This window comes from Protopterus annectens, chromosome 1.part2 (assembly GCF_019279795.1).
Source record: "Protopterus annectens isolate FY-2018-M chromosome 1.part2, PAN1.0, whole genome shotgun sequence".
In the NCBI taxonomy this organism is placed as follows: domain Eukaryota; kingdom Metazoa; phylum Chordata; order Ceratodontiformes; family Protopteridae; genus Protopterus; species Protopterus annectens.
The window spans coordinates 148,733,937-148,750,674 of NC_056727.1; positions in this window are offsets into that span (position 1 = coordinate 148,733,937).

Sequence of the window (16,738 nt, forward strand, 5' to 3'; positions counted from 1 at the left end):
TATTTGCTAAACATAAATATAGCCCTCTATTTCTTATTTCTAGAGCTGCAACAGACTCAGTCCCCCTCCCCTGCCAATTAGATAAGAATTTGAGTATTACTGGTTCCATTTCATATGCTCATAGGTTCATAGGTAGGTACTAGGCTATCAGTCCTAGGGCTTATACAAGCCTAGCCAAAAAGGTACCCTGGCTTTCGCCACCCAAGAAAATTATTTTCCTGTGCCCCTGTCGAGCAGAGCCCAGGGCAAATTTTCTATTTCCCATCCAATCATCAAGATTTTTCTTGAAGAGTGCTTATGATGAGCTTTGTTTGATATAGATAGGTAGTTTGTTCCAGAGTATGGGAAGTCTCTGGGACAGGAATCTATCCCTCCAGGATGTTCTGTTTATTCTGGTGACAAAGTTTAGGTCCCTAGAGCATGTAGCTTGGAGGGATTGGGATTTCTTTAAGAGGAGCATATCCAACAGCTCTAGGTTTGACATAGCTTTGTATGTTAGGCAGAGATCACCTCTGAGTAGGTGATATATGACAGAGTAAAAGTGGAGTTTTTTTGAGACGGTTTGTGTAGGGCATATGTTTGAGGCCAGTAATCCTCTTTGTGAGGTATTTCTGTGGCCTCTCCAGTTGTTGTAGATGTCTTGTGAGGTACATACCAAAAGGGGCGTTGTACTCTATAATGGGTCTAATGAGTGATAAGTAGAGGGGAACAATGACCTCTTTTTTCCTGGATGAGAAACCTTTTGTGATGAGGTGTGCCAAGTAGAAGGATTTCCTGACTACTGTGGTGATGTGATTATCAAAGGAGAGACTACTGTCCACCTGTATCCCAAGGTCTCTTATCACACTTTTGGTGTTAAGTAGACTACCATCTATGTGGTAGCTCATGTGTACAGAGTTTTTACCAAAGGGGATGACAATGCACTTTTTGGCATTGAGCTTGAGGCCATAGCTTTGACACTAGGCATCTGTCTCAGTGAGATCCTTTTGTAGGATGTCCACATGATTAGGAGTTTCAATTATGGCTCCTAGTTTGCAGTCATCTGCGAACTTTGTTAGCCAAAGACCTTCTGTGTTAGCCTGTACTTCAGAAAAGTAGATACCAAACAGGAGAGGACCCAGGACTGAACCCTGTGGTACTCCACTTGTCACTGGTCTGAAATCGGATTTGGAGTCTGCTACTTTCACAGTGTGGGTTCTGTCAATTAGTCAGTTGGCAGCCCATCTTGTGACATAGGGACTTATACCTAGTTTAGTGAGTCTATCTATAATTCCAGAGTGGGGGATGATGTCATAAGCTTTGGCAAGATCTAGATAGGCTATGTGAACCACCTTACCCTTGTCTACAGCTTTAGTGACTGCTTCAAAGAAGTCAATCAGGTTTAGGAGACATGATCTGCATTTTACAAACCCGAACTGGGTGGGGTCCAGAGACTGGAGATTACCAATGTCTTTGTTTATAAGTTTTATTATGATACTTTCCATGGCCTTGCAGACCAGGCTCGTTAGGGTAATGGGGCTGTAGTTCCTGTGGTCCATGGTGCCCCCCCCCCCTTTGTGGAGTGAGATAACTATTGCTGTGTGCCATTCAGTGGGCACAAAGCCTGAGGTGAGGCTATGATTGAACATGGTGCTTAGGTGGGGTACCAGTTTATTCTGTAGTTCATGTAGAATGCAGCCTGGGATGTCGTCAGGTCCCATGGATGCTGTGTTCTTGGCTTTGGAGAGTGTGTTTTTTACCTGTGCAGCCATGATTACAGGAACTTTGCATTCTTCTGGTATAGACATGGGCCCTTTAGAGGGTGAGGGGGGTAAATTTAGCACTGAACCTTTCTGCCAGGATGTTAGCAATATCAGTTGGTTCTGTATATTTAGTGCCATTGTGCTGTAACTCAGAGCAGATCTGAGTGTTGCCATTGAGATTTTTGACATAGTTATAGAATGCTTTGTGGTTGTCTTTAGAATCAGTGGCAATTTTGTTTTCATAACTAGCTATGGAGGATTTTATGAGGGATCTCAGCTTCTTACTGAGGCTGACTAGGGAGTTCTTCCAGTCATGGGATTTTACTCTTTTTTGCAACAGTTTCCTTCTTCTGTTGTAGAGTTTGTTTATGGCAGGGGACCACCAGATTGGCTTCCTTTTTTTGGAGGATACCATCTTCGTTCTGTTAGGGATAGCATGATCCATGCACTTGTGTAAGTGGTTATAAAGTGCATTTGTGTAGGATTCAGCAGTGGTACTTCTGTTGTCCATCTGCACGGGTGTTGTGAAATTTGCCACTTCTGTCTTAAAATGTGTGACGTTGGCTTTGGAGACATTTTTTAAGGTGGTTTCCCTAATGGAGGGTGGGGGCAGGATGTGGATGTCTAGGCTGCTTACCTTGTGGTCGGATCTGACCAACGAGGAATTAACTTCTGGTGTGGAACACTGGTCGGCCATGTTGGTAATGACCAGGTCTAGGATATTGCTGCCCCTGTTGGGGGTGTGGATAAGTTGATCCAAGGCATTGGAATTTATGAATTCCAGAAAACATTGAGCAAAAGAGTTGGTACATGAATAGTTTCCCAGTTAATGGTGGGGTAGTTGAAATCGCCCATTATTAGGGTGTTGGTTTGTACCCTAATATTTTCCAGTGTATAAAGAAATGAGGAGTGGGAATCCTGGGGCATGGTTGGGAATCTGTAGCAAGTTACAGTTTGGATTGTGGACTTGCCCAGAGCTAGTTGGATAATCTCTGATGCATTATGCTGAGCAACTACCCTGGAGGTGTGGATATCCTTAATGAATATGAACACGCCTCCACCTTTAGTGTTTCGGTCCAGGTTAGGTGGCCGAAAGGTCTGGTATGAATTATAGCCTCGTAATGCAAGGGTGCTCTCTGGAGCCTTGAACCAGGTCTCTGTCACTGCACAGATGTCGATGTTCTCCATTTTAAGGGGTGCCTCGAGTGAATGCATTTTGAGGTTTAGATTTCTAGCATTGAGTAGCATTACCCTCAGATTTTGCTTGCTTGTACCTGCTATGGTGGTTAATTAGTCATTTGAACATTGCCGAAAAAAGGCACTATAGGGGTGGCAAGAGCCTTAGCCAGTATCCAGAATCCAAAGGGTGACAGGTGCAGGCCATCTCTGGCAAAGCATCGTGGTCTGTCGATCATGTCATCCCAGGCAGACAGATACTGGATACCCTTAGAATGACACCAGAAGCTTAGCCAATTGTTGAAGTCAATCATTTTGTCCTTGTACTATGGTATAATTCTGGGTGATGACAGGATGCTACTCAGGACTAGGGTCACACCTGCCTGGGCTACAAGATCGGAGATCTCCTCCTTGTCTCATTTCATGTAGTCCAGGGAGGTACGTCTCAGGTCATTCACACCAACATGGACAATGACTGAGTCATATTTGTACTTGTTGTGTAGTGACCTGAGTGCGTGCATTATGTGGTGGATCCTGGCACCCAACAGGCAGCTGACAGTAACTTTCTCCTTATTTAGCCTGGTGAGAGGAACATCAGTGTGCCTGACTATAGAGTCACCTATGACTAGAGTGTTGGGTATAGTGTTATGCCTTATGGGCTGTGGTTGAGTAGCACACTGAGTTTGTGGGCTATGTGTCATTTGGGTTGTGTTGGGGGGTGGAGGTTGGATGCGTTTCTACTTTGGAGGTCTCTGTTGCTTGAGCAGATTTTTATTGAGAGCCTCCCTGAATGTAGGTGTGTGTTTTGTGTTGCTATGTGTGTGTTTTGGTGGTGTAGGTTTTGAGGGACTATGTTATGAGTGTGGTGTAGTGCAAGTGTTTACCTTCTCCTTTTGACTGTCTAGTCAAGTCTTGGGTGAAGAGAGCTTTGCTTCCATTTTGGCTATATAAGTGCATCTCTCACAGGTTGTAGTGCTGGGTGGTAGGAGTAGAGGGATGTCTGTGTACATGAGGCAATTGCTGCATTGGCCCAAGATGCCCAGATTCATCAGGTAGACAGGAGAAAACACCAGGAGCTGACCCTTAGGCATGCCTGAATAGGTGCTTATTTATTAAGTACTAAAAACTCTTTTCCTCTAGAAAAGTGAGGAAAGTTGAGTGCTGTAGAAATGTGCAGCTTATTTAGTGCTTACAACGAATTCTGAACAAGTGCTGAGCTCAAAGAAACTGATTTGAGTGCTAAAACTAAAAAACTGGCTAGTTCTAAGGGAAAATTTGAATAACAGACTTTATGGCACCAGGAATAGTTTAACCCTAGCTAAGTGGCGATGCATAAAGTGTATATATATATATATATATATATATATATATATATATATATATATATTTTTTTTTTATATAACAGTAGCAAATGAGTAAACTGATTTAAACAAACTAACCAATAAAAAGCTAAAAACTGAGCCCCATTCCAGCAGTCTTCAATCAGACAAGTTCTGACTGCACACTCCTGCCACCAGGGTGCAGGGGAACCTTCTCCATAAAAGATGGTCTGGATTAGTGCTCAAGTTATACAAACAAAGCTAGATTCAGTAGGTCTGAATTTAGTCTATGCTACACTAAACAAGGCTTACCAATTTCAGAAAGAAACAGTTCAAATAAGCAGGCACAATAAGCCTTTAACCAAAACTCCCAGCTCAGAAGTGCAGAATCTACCCTCTCCTCCCACAAGAGTGCAGACCACACCTTCTTAATGTAAAATAACTGACCCGAAGCCCAAGTGCTTAAACCAGAACAAATACACTCTTAGAATAACAGACACTAAGCCTTCAATCAGCAACTCCCAACTTAGAAGGATGTAAGTTACCTGTCCTGCCACAACAGTGCAGACCACAAACCTTCTTAATGTAAAACAACTGGTCTGAAGCCCAAGTGCTTCAACCAAAGGCTTAGAATAACAGTTACATTAACCCTGAGTACCTTCTCATGGCGCCTCTGTGCTTAACACTGAGTGCGCCATGAGAAGATAGGAATTGCATTATGTTAACCCTGAGTGCCTTTTCCCAGCGCAGTTAATTTTGTAGTATGATAGTAACTCCAATGTTGAAAATTAAGTTGAAAAAGTAACTAAACTCTGTCAGTTACCTTGTCAGCTTAATTTTCAGCATAGAGTTACGTGGTGGTTATATTTGAGTTTTCAGAGAAAATCAGCTTGCAAGTCACTCTGTACTTTCTTGTTATACCAAGCAATTTTCTATACAAGCAAGCCGTTCTGTCCAATTACAGTCCACATTAACTCCTCCACCCCCTGACCTAAAATTCTTTATGCTCTCATAGTATTATATGCGCATGCAGTAAAGTTACTTTACTATGTTGTCTTCATATTTAATATGTTGTCTTCATGTCAGCTGTGAATTAAAAGTCCACTGAAGGTAATCGAGACAAGTAATATTTATCCCTAATTAATACAAATTCCAATATGTTTTGTAAGTAGCTGACATTTGATAATGTTATGAACTTGTGTTTTTAGGTAACAGTGTTGAAAAGCATTACATTCATACACAAATCCGCTTCTGTGTCAGCTAATGCTGTAAAAGTAATAACGAAGTGTGTGCGTGTCTTTTTACAGCGTTCCAAAGGCCGATCTCCATATGCATTTTGAAACTATGACCGTTAAACGTCAGCAATTACAAAATTTTTTGAATGATAGTGTTATGTTTTTACCTTCTTATGATTTACAACAGGCCCAAGACGCCTTACAAAAGCTGCAAAATGCAATGATTGAGGAAAGAGATGAGCTGATACCCAAGAAAAAGTTTGCCTTCAAAGAGCATAAGAAAGAGGTTTTTGTCCCGAAAGAGAAGTCAGCTTTCACTAGAGGTACACTCGCCTAACTGGAGTGTCATCCCTGATGAGGAAAGGATAAAGGTGTGGGATTCATAGCCTTCATGCTAGATAAGTTCTTTTTGGGGGGAAACTTCCATTTTGTAAATATTCTTTATGTTTTATCACTTTCTTCTTCAGGAAAGTAATTTTAAAGGTAGGAATTGACTGTTATGACACTGTATTAATGCTTTTAAATGGGAGAGTTTTTTCCTGTTATTTTAAAAGTTGTGTGAAGTAACTGAAAACCATTTTTTTCTGTTGAGAAATTTTATTTTACTTTTCTGGGCTAGTTAGTGTGCCAGCGATCGAGAGAGAGTGATGTTATGTGAGTGAATGAATGCATGAAAGCAGGAGAGACTGTGTGTTAGAGATTGAGAGAGCGAGTGATGTTATGTGAGTGAATGAATGTATGTAAGCAGGCGAGACCGTGTGTTAGCGATCAAGAGAGTGAGTGATGTTATGTGATTGAATTAATGCATGTAAGCAGGAGAGACCGTGTGTTAGCGATCAAAACAGAGTGATGTTATGTGAGTGAATGAATGCATGTAAGCAGGAGAGACCGTGTGCATTCACCCCTGCAATCTCTGGGTTTCATGAGATTGCAGGGGTGAAAGCACTTAAGTCTTTCTAATATTTTCACATTAAAGCAGCCCTTCACATCTACTAGAGCCTTAATGTGTTTTGTAAGAATTAATCCTACTCTGTTCTGAGTGCGCTCGGCTAAGCACTTCTGTGTTGCTCAGAGATATTAAAAACTATTATTATGTAGTGAAGCAGTACATCACTCTTGGCCCTGGCCTGCACTGGCACATAAGGTGCCCAGAAGTTCAAGTACAGGTGGTTATAGAGCAGCACAGTACTGCAGACTTGTGTCCATACTTTCTAATACTCTAGTATCTAATATAGTTCTATATTCTAATACTCTAGTATCTAATATATTTCTAATATATACTCTCTGCATTTTAGTTAGACCATCAGTTTACTAGATCATATGTCCTGGTGAGTGTTGTACCAGTAGCAAGCCAGGTAGGGTAGGCCCGATGTGTCCATCCCTCACAACAGTTTTCTGACTACTTTGTGGCATTTTCAGACAGGTTGAGGCACTCAGACATATAGTCACATTTGGTAGGTCTGCCAAAAAGACATCCTTCTAGTGGTACTCACCTGTTTAGGAAAGTGTCAGATGTTTTTTGTTTTGACTGATTTTAGAATGTATATAGTTCTTGTTAGATATAAAGATTGTATAACTGCTTTCCTTTATTAATATGGAATTGTTTTCTGTATTATGGAATTTAATATTATAAAGTTCTCCACTCTTGACACTCTTTCAGCAATAGTGATGTTCTGTAATGGTTTATTTACAGCTAATGCACTTTAGGTGTATTAATAGGTTTGTCATGATTTTTAAAGTTAGGAACCATGGTAAATAATTTGGATGATGACTTCATACTACAGAAATACCATGACACTTATAAAAAATTGGACTGAAAAGTATGGCATAATACTCAATGCCAGCAAATATGTTACCCATCATCCTGGGCAAAAAAACAATCAGCAGCTGAATGTCATTACTTGTAACATTCTCAGAAACACAAATAATTTCTAATTCTTACTACTGCATTAGAAACTTGAGTCTCATTTAATAAGAATGTTTCATCAATAAAAGTAAAGTATTTTTCATATTAAAAGGTCAGGTTTGAGAAAATTAAGCTACAATCTGCATGGCAGATATGACGGTATTAGAATATATCCAGAGATTCTTAATATAAAACAGATACAATATGCCAAACAATTTATTTACCAAGAAAGTCTGACTTGGAACAAGCCAATTTTCAGCGGAGTTCTGAGGAGAAACAGTCCATCAGTTTTAATATGTATGGTTTTCTTCCCCTGTTTGTGAATGCTTCATTTTGGTCATTCTACATACTGGGAAATGTTACTGAAGGGTTGTGTGTGGAAATATTGTGGAAATATTTCATACTGGTGCTTGCACAAGCAGCAGCATTTTACTGAAGGGGGTTGCTTGGGGGAATGTTTAATTTTGGTGCATGTACATACCAGGAACTGTTGCTAAAGGATCATTTGGGGAGATATTTCATTCTGGTGCTTGCTCATACATCAACATTTTATTGAAGGGGGTCACTTGGGTGAATGTCTCCTTTAGATGACTGCACATACTAGGAAATGCTGCTGAGGGGTCATTTGGGGAAATGTTTTAGTCTGGTGATTGTACATATCGCAACACTTTCCTGAAGGGGTTGCTTGGGTGAATGTGTCATTTTGTGGCATGTGTATGCCTGCATGTACTAATGAGGATGTTGTGGGAAGTAATTAATTTGTGTATCGGGGAAGTGCTTGGCATACATGGTCAGACTGCTGAAGTGCCCACCGGGGAAAGTGGTTTATTGTGTGTTTTTTGGTGCTTTTGCATACACAACACAAACAGCTGATGGGTTTACGGGGGAAAATAATTTATTACTCTGTCACAGAAAAGTTTTTGCATAAATGGAAAATCCATTTGGCCATTTTATTGCCCTGGGAACTGGCTGTGTTATCATGATTCACTGGCTTAGTTTAATTCGAAGCATGGTGCCATGACCTGTTCTCTGAGCTGATCTATTGTTTAGAATATTCTAGTACAAATATAGTGTAAGAAGCATAGGTTATCTTTACATCAGGTTTCATAGATGATTGTTATAAAGGTTTGTTTTATTGTATCCAGCTTTCAAGTGTGTACTTGAATGAACTGGGAACAACTGACATATGACCAGAAGTCTTTGCCTACTTCTGTGAATGAATTCTGTCCATGCTGTAGTGTAGTTATTTCTTATCTGTTAACAATATGGACATACCATCTTCAGGAACACCGCTGATAAATAACTCTAGAAATGTTGGAATGCTGATTTTTGGCATTGTTCAACCAGATATTTTGGACAATATTTCTGCCTTTTTACTTCTGTGACTTACTGTAACCAGAGGGATGGTTAGGTGAGAGAAATGAATTACTATTTTTTGGAGTAATTGTTATATGACTCAACCAGATAGGTTACACATTTGTGACTTTATTTCTCTTTCTGATTATACTCACTAGTTGCCTCAGTGAGATGAAGGTTATTACTTACAGACTACAACCAGTATGGAGCTACCATATATTTTGGGCAATATTCCTGCCTTTGTTGGTCATGTATGGACTTTAGCTGAGAGGAAGGGCTCAGTAATATAATAATGAGTCTGTGTTACATAACACCTGCACCAGGAACTATAATGAATGTCTACTCAACAGGTTATGTGCAGCAATTATCATCCATGTCTGAGCATGCAGAACTTTGCAGTATGATATGCAGGTCATTATCACATTAACAATAAGTGCAGTTACAATGTAACACTGAGTCATTCTCATGTTTCATGTAAAACTATCAGCAGCTGTCACTGTTATTCATATAAGTAGAAGTTGTTATCACATTGATGAATGCATAAGCCAGATTTAGTTTTTTGCCTACTTGGAGTCTACATGGAGTCATTTCAACCCCCCCCCCCCAGTTTTTTCCTGTCATTTTTTTTTCAATTTGTTTGATATACAGTAATGTACCCAATGTGGTTACAAGAATCATATTTTAGTAAACTACTACAATTGAACATATTATTATGTAGTCACTCTCCATCCCCCTGGTACTATAAAATGTATGCAGGTCAGGGCAAGAAACTTCACAATCTTTCTGCCCTTGATTCCATATGTCCATTGCTGAATGGATACATGTAAAGAGAAAAGGCAGAGGTAAGGCAGACTGCTGACACTGAAGGAGGTTGTGAATGTTAACGAATGACTCTGCACTCCACACTAGTGAAGTGGCGGTCCTTACCCTTCTTTTTCTCTTTAAAATTCCTACTCGATTGGAATTACTATTGGAAGTTAAAAGTTTTTGCAGGAAATTGCATATTTTAGTTCTTTTTATTTTATTTCTGGTGACTATACCTTTAGAGACTTTATATCCTTGTCTCTCAAGCTAGTTTTTCACTATCTTTTCTTATTGTTTCTATGACTTCATCTTGTCCAGGGTGCTAGCCCCGCTCCGCTCGCCCTCACTACGCTCAGGCTCACTTCGCTCCCCTATCCTACCCCCATTCCCACACACCCCCATTACAATTACCTTTATACCTAACTATCCCTCCCCTTCCTGTCCCACTAATCACTACAATTCCACTTCCTGCCTATTGCCACAACAATCTTACTAATCTGTCAATCTTGTCAACACCACTTCATCTATACCACTGTCATTCTACCTACTCTATCTGACCATATTTTATTCCAACATGTATTATTTTCTAATATTTTCTACACTACTCCTTATTCTCTCTATCGCCACCTCTTACCAGTCCAATCTCTCTGACCCACTCCTATGTTCACCAGCTTCTCACTCATACAACATATATCCAACTACTTCATCTTTTACTATCTCCCATAATCTCTTTACTACCTCTATCTCAAGTCTATATATATAAACTATCCATAATACAGGTTTTTAAACCTTCCCACAAAGCTAAGTCAAAACTATACAAACTCCATCTAGCATCTACTACACACTCTCTCCTCACTAAAAACCTACTTTGTTCTGGATATGTCCATCCCAACCCTGGCCCCTCTTCTCTTCCCAAAACTACCTCTACACTGCCCCCATCTTACTCCTTTAACAGTCACCAACCTCAGTCACAAAAATCATCTCCATCCAAATACTTAACTATTTACTCATTGAATATTCAGAGTCTAGCAAATAAAGTCACTGAGCTGCACTCATGGATAGCTCAAATTACCCCTCACATCCTCTCCCTATCTGAAACCTGGCTCAAGCCACACATCTCAAATAGTGAAATACTCCCACCAGGTTATAATATCTTCCGGTATGATAGACCTGTAAAAAAAGAGGGTGGCGTGGCCATCCTCTACTCAAACATGCTTAACCTCTCACCATACCCTTCCCCAATTCCTGACTTCCTCCAAGCTGAAATCATCATCCTTAACTGTCATCTGAATCCCCACAAAAAACTTGCAATTGCCTCTATCTACCTTCCTCCTGGTAACAATCTGCCCATTTTTGAAAACATCCTATCCTGGTTCTCCCACAGCCTACCATATGAGATACTTATCCTTGGTGATGTCAACATTGATTGGTCCAAACTCACAGCTGATTCCCCCCAACTCAGTATCCACCTACACGGCTTTCACCAACTTATAACATCTCCCACTCGCTTCCATAAAAATTCCTCTTCCAGCTCCATCATAGACTGGATCCTTACCAATTCCCCCCACCAATACCACAATCCCACCACCTTACCTTACTCCCTCAGTGATCATCTCCCTACCACCATCTTAAGACATCACTCCCATATTCCTAAACCCCACCTTATCAAAGACTGTCGAAAACTATCGACTTTCGATTCATCCCAATTTACCTCCATTCTCCACAACATAGATTGGTCCATTCTAAAACACCTCCCCCTAAACGATGCTGTAAGCACTTTCAATAGCATCTTCATGAATACTCTAAACTCCTTAGCTCCCACTAGGAAGATCAGAGTAAAATCAAACCATGCTCCCTGGCTCTCCAAAGAGACTAGGTCCCGTATGAAACAAAGAGATCATGCTTGGAAAACCTGGACTAAATCTAAACAACCACTTTTTCCTCAAAAATACAGGCAACTGAAGAACCTTGCAAAAAACATACAATTAATGACAAAAAGTTATACTATAGCTCTGCTCAGCTTAACAACAAATCCAATCCTCAAAAATTTTGGTCAACTCTCAACAACATCCTCCATCCTGGAAAGCCCTCTAATCCCTCCCCATACCCTAACTCTTCCTCTCAGGAAACAGCTACCCTCCTGAATAAACACTTTATCTCTTCCATCCAAAATTGGGTAACCTCTAAGCCAAACTCTACTTTGACACCCACCTCTCCAAGTCCCACTAACACAACTTTGTTTTCTTTTGAGCCAGTTGCCATTACTTACATCAAATCTCTACTACTCAAGCTAAAACCTTGCTCTCCTTCCACTGACAATCCATCTCCTACATTCCTCAAACTTGCTGCTGACTCAATTGCCTATCCTGTATCTATACTAATTAATCGACCTATTCTGGAATCAACTGTCCCCACCCTTTGGAAATCTTTCTTCACTATCCCTCTTCATAAAGGTGGAAACTCCACTGACCCCTCAAACTACTTACCCACTGCCATTCTGTCTCCCCTCTCCAAGATATTAGAAAAATGTATTCACTCACAGCTTCTCAATCACCTCCTCACACACCACTTACTTACCCCTACCCAACATGGATTTTGTCCTCACCACAGCACCACCACTGCCCTCCTCTCCTTCACTCATATCATTGCAGAGGCCCTAGACAACAATAAATTCATTTCCTGTCTCTTCCTAGATCTCTCCAAAGCCTTCGATATTGTCTCTCGTCCTCTACTACTATCCAAACTCGCAAATATCCACCTATCCCCCTCTGCACTTGCCTGGTTTAATAGTTACCTATCTGGCAGGGAACAATCTGTCAAATGGCTCTCATCCTCCTCACCTTTCCTTCCCATCTCCACAGGTGTTCCCCAAGGCTCCATCTTGGGACCCCTTTTGTTTAACATCTTCACCAATGATCTTTGCACCTCATGTAAAGAATCCTCCCTTGTTCAGTATGCTGACGACTCCACAATTATATCCATCTCAAATAACATTCCTGAACTATACTCCCTGACCCAACAGGCCCTACTATCCACTGAACAATGGCTCTCTCACAACCTATTGATCCTAAATCCCCAAAAGACCAAACTCCTACTTTTCCTTCCCCGTTCTCTTTCTCATCACAAAACCTCCTTTTTTATTACATCTTCTAACAATACAATTATCCAACCTGAAACCAACACAAAGCTCCTAGGGGTCATTATCAATGATGAACTCAAGTTCAACCTACACATACGCCAATGTATAAAAAAAAACAAACCAGAAACTAGGTCTGCTATATCGGAACAAAAAATCCCTAACCCCTGAAGACTTACTCTGGGCCAGGCACTCCTCCTCTCCTCCCTCTTATACGCCGCCCCAGTTCTTACCAATATGCAGGCCTCCACTCTAAACAAACTGCAACAGACTTACCATAAAATAGCCAGATTCATTACTAACTCCCCATACAACTCACACCACTGCATTTCTTTAAACTCTCTTTAATGGCTTGAACTTCCCCAGTTTCTGCTATCTTATCAATTTCATATGCTACACTCTATTCTTTATAAACCTTCCTTCTGTCCATCTCTATCTTCCTTAGTCTCCATCTACATCCCAACCTGGACCCTCCATACTTCTAACCAACAATTACTTGATATCTACCACCCAAAAAGTTCAGTAGGCAAACTACTCTGCAAACACTCCCTTGCCCATGCTTGGAACAAACTTCCCCTTGACTTACGTTCAATCTCCCACACCTCACACTTTAAAAATGAACTAAAAGCTTATTTTCTCAATTCCAGAACCTGCCATGACCCTACCTAGTCTTCCTTCCCTTTATGTACCCTCAAAAGGACCATAATTAGTACATCATTACACCTTTCTCTCCAATGTGTCTACTGTGCATTTGCACAATTTTCTACAAACACAAAATGTTCATTGTTGACCTATTGAACTATATCAATGTAAAATTGTTACTTAGCTTCTTTTTAATGCAACTTTAACTTTATGTATGTATCTCAACATATGTGAATTGTTTTGCTATAACTGCTATTATATCAATATTGTTTAAAATTGTACTTGTTTTAAAATGTATTACTGGAGCTTTTCTCCTCGGGTCTCCACTGAAAATGGGCCACAAGCCCAGTTGGACAAACCCGGTTAACAAATGTAAATAAATAAATAAATAACCTGTATTTTATGATAGAAAAAAGTTAGTACTGATACAACTGAGGCAAGTATGATTGCAGATGATGACCCACTTTTAAATGTTTCCATTTATGATTATTTGTTGTCTTAAACAAGTTCAGATGTGGATGAAGTGTGTGAAAAGGGGTTTGAAACTTGTTATGGGAAACTTCCTGTCCCAAATGTATCCACCCAAGTAAGTTTATGCTACCTAAGCTATTTCCTGCTGTTGTTTTGTTTGAGCAAATGTTATTCAAAAGAATTGAACATGAGTATTTAAAGTTTGTTAAAAATGTAAAACAATTTAACATTTCTAAAGATGAATGGAAATGTTGAATGCTTTGTGAGGTGAATTGAATGACTTTGTTTTCAAGCAAGCTGATAAAGGGGGCAACTGGGTGGTAATGTCAAGGGTTAAATACAATGAAATGGTGCACAAACTTTTGCTAGTGGAGGAAGATTACTTAAAATTGACTCACAACCCAGTAGGTATCTATAATGAGCAAAGTCTTGATATCTTAGAGAGGGGAGAAAGATTAGTTTTTTTGACTAAGGAAACGTTATGAAATTATACATTGAAAAAAACATGTGACCCTCAACTTCTATGTGGTACTAAAAATGCACAAAGATTTAATTAATCCACCAGGGAGACCTATAGTTTTGTGGGTGGAGTCATACTTACAAAATGTAGAGTTACTCTTGGACTCTCTAATGAAGAAATATTTGAAAAAGATTCCTGCACATATTATGAGCACAGAGGAGCTATGCAAAGAAGTTAGTAAACATGTTTGTCAAGATGATTACTATTGGGTGGTGTTGGATGTTAACTCATTGTATACAAACATTCAGTTAAAATGGGGTTTGGAGGCTATGTGGGACATTATGGGTGATGGTCCTAGGACTGATTTTGTGGTGAGGTTACTTGAGTTCTGATGAACACACAACTATTTCAAATTTGAAAATGAAACATTTCTTCAGCTAAAAGGAACAGCAATGGGGCTTCTTATGCCATTTTGTATATGGGTTTTTTGAAAGAAAATTAATTTATTGTTCTGAGTTTTACAAAAAGCAGGTTGTGTTATTTAAACATTTATCAAGATTTCTCTTGAAGAGGGTCAGTGAGATGCTCTGCTTGACATGTATGGGAAGTCTGTTCCATAGCATGGGCAGTCTCTGGGTTATGAACCTGTCCCTCCAGCATATTCTGTTCATTGTGGTAATGAGGGTGAGGTTTCTGGAGCATGTGGTGTGGAGGGATTGGGATTTCTTTAGATGTAGCATTTCTAACAGAGCTGGGTCAGACATGGCTTTGTAAGTCAAGCTGAGAATGCCTCTAAGTAGGTGATATGAGACAGAGAATAGTTGGAGTTTTTTGAGTCTGTCCATATAGGACAAGTGTTTAAGGGCTAGGATCCTCTTTGTGAGCCTCTCCAGTTGTTGCAGGTGTCTAGTGAGGTACATGGCAAATGGGGCATTGTACTCTATGATTGGCCTAATGAGGGAAGAGTAGAGGGAGATAGTGGCCTCTTTCTTCCTGGATGCAAAACCCTTAGTAATGACATGTGCCACATAGAAGGACTTTCTGACCACAGTGGCAATGTGATGATCAAAAGAGAGGTTGCTGTCAACCTGTGTTCCCAGATCTCTTATAACATCTTCTGTGTTCACTGGACTACCATCAATGTGGTAATTCATGGGAACTGGGTTTTTCCCAAAGGGGATGACGACATAATTTTTGGCATTGAGCTTAAGGCCATGGTTCTGACAACATTTGTTGGTCACACTGAGACCATTCTGTAGGATGTCAACATCACTAGGGGAGTTAATAATAGCTCCCAACTTGCAATTGTCTGTGAACGTTGTCAGCCAGAGTCCCTTTGTGTTGGCCTGGACTTCAGAGAAGTAGATACCAAACAGTAGAGGACCCAGGACCGAACCATGTGGGACTCCACACATGACTAATTGGCAGTCTGACTTGGAATCAGCTACTTTCACACTGTGGGTTCTATCTGTGAGCTAGTTTGCAACCCACCTAGTGATATAGGGGTTGATGCCAAACAGTGGGTTTTTCTATGATTCCTGAGTGGGGAATGGTATCAAAAGCCTTGGCCAGATCAAGATAGGCTGTATGGAACCAGCTTGCCGTCATCCACAGCTCTGGAAACTGACTCAAAGAAATCAACCAAGTTGATCAGGCATGATCTACCCTTTACAAAACCAAACTGTATGGGATCCAGAGTTTGGAGATTCCCTATATCCTTGTTTATTAGTTCCATGATGATACGTTCCATAGGTTTGCATATCAGACTCATCAGGCTATTTGGGGCAATAGTTCCCAGGGTCTGTAGTCACTCGTCCTTTGTGGAGGGGGATGACTGTAGTAGTGCACCATTCAGCAGGGACAAAGCCTGAGGTGAGGCTGTGATTGAACAGGGCACACTGTTGAGGTGCCAGTTCACTCTGTAGTTCATGTAGAACACAACCAGGGATATTGTCAGGTCCCATAGAAGCTGTATTCTTGGCCTTGAACAGTGCTGTTTTAACCTGTGCAGCAGTAACACTGGGTCCCTGGCAATCTACTGGTATTGTGATTGGTCCTTTGGGGGGAGGGGGTAAAGTTGGCACTGAATCTGTCGGCCAGTATACTGGCAATATCTGTTGGCTCAGTATTGGAGGTACCATTGTGCAGTAGGTCAGAGCAAATCTGGGTATTGCCGTGGAGATTTTTTACATAACTATAAAAGGCCTTGTGGTTGTCTTCACTATCTGCTGCAATTCTGTTTTCATACCTAGCTTTAGCAGATTTGATGAGGGATCTCAACTTTTTGTTGAGGCAGATAAGGGAGTTTTTCCAGTCTTGGGACTTCACCTTATTCTGCATCAGTTTTCTCCTTTGGTTGTAGAGTTTATGGCAGGGGACCACCAGATTGGCTTCCTTTTTGAGGAGAGTGTCTTGGTTCTCATGAGTATGGTGAGATCCATGCATTTGTGTACGTATTCGTACAGTGCAATAGTGTATGGTTCTGCAGTCA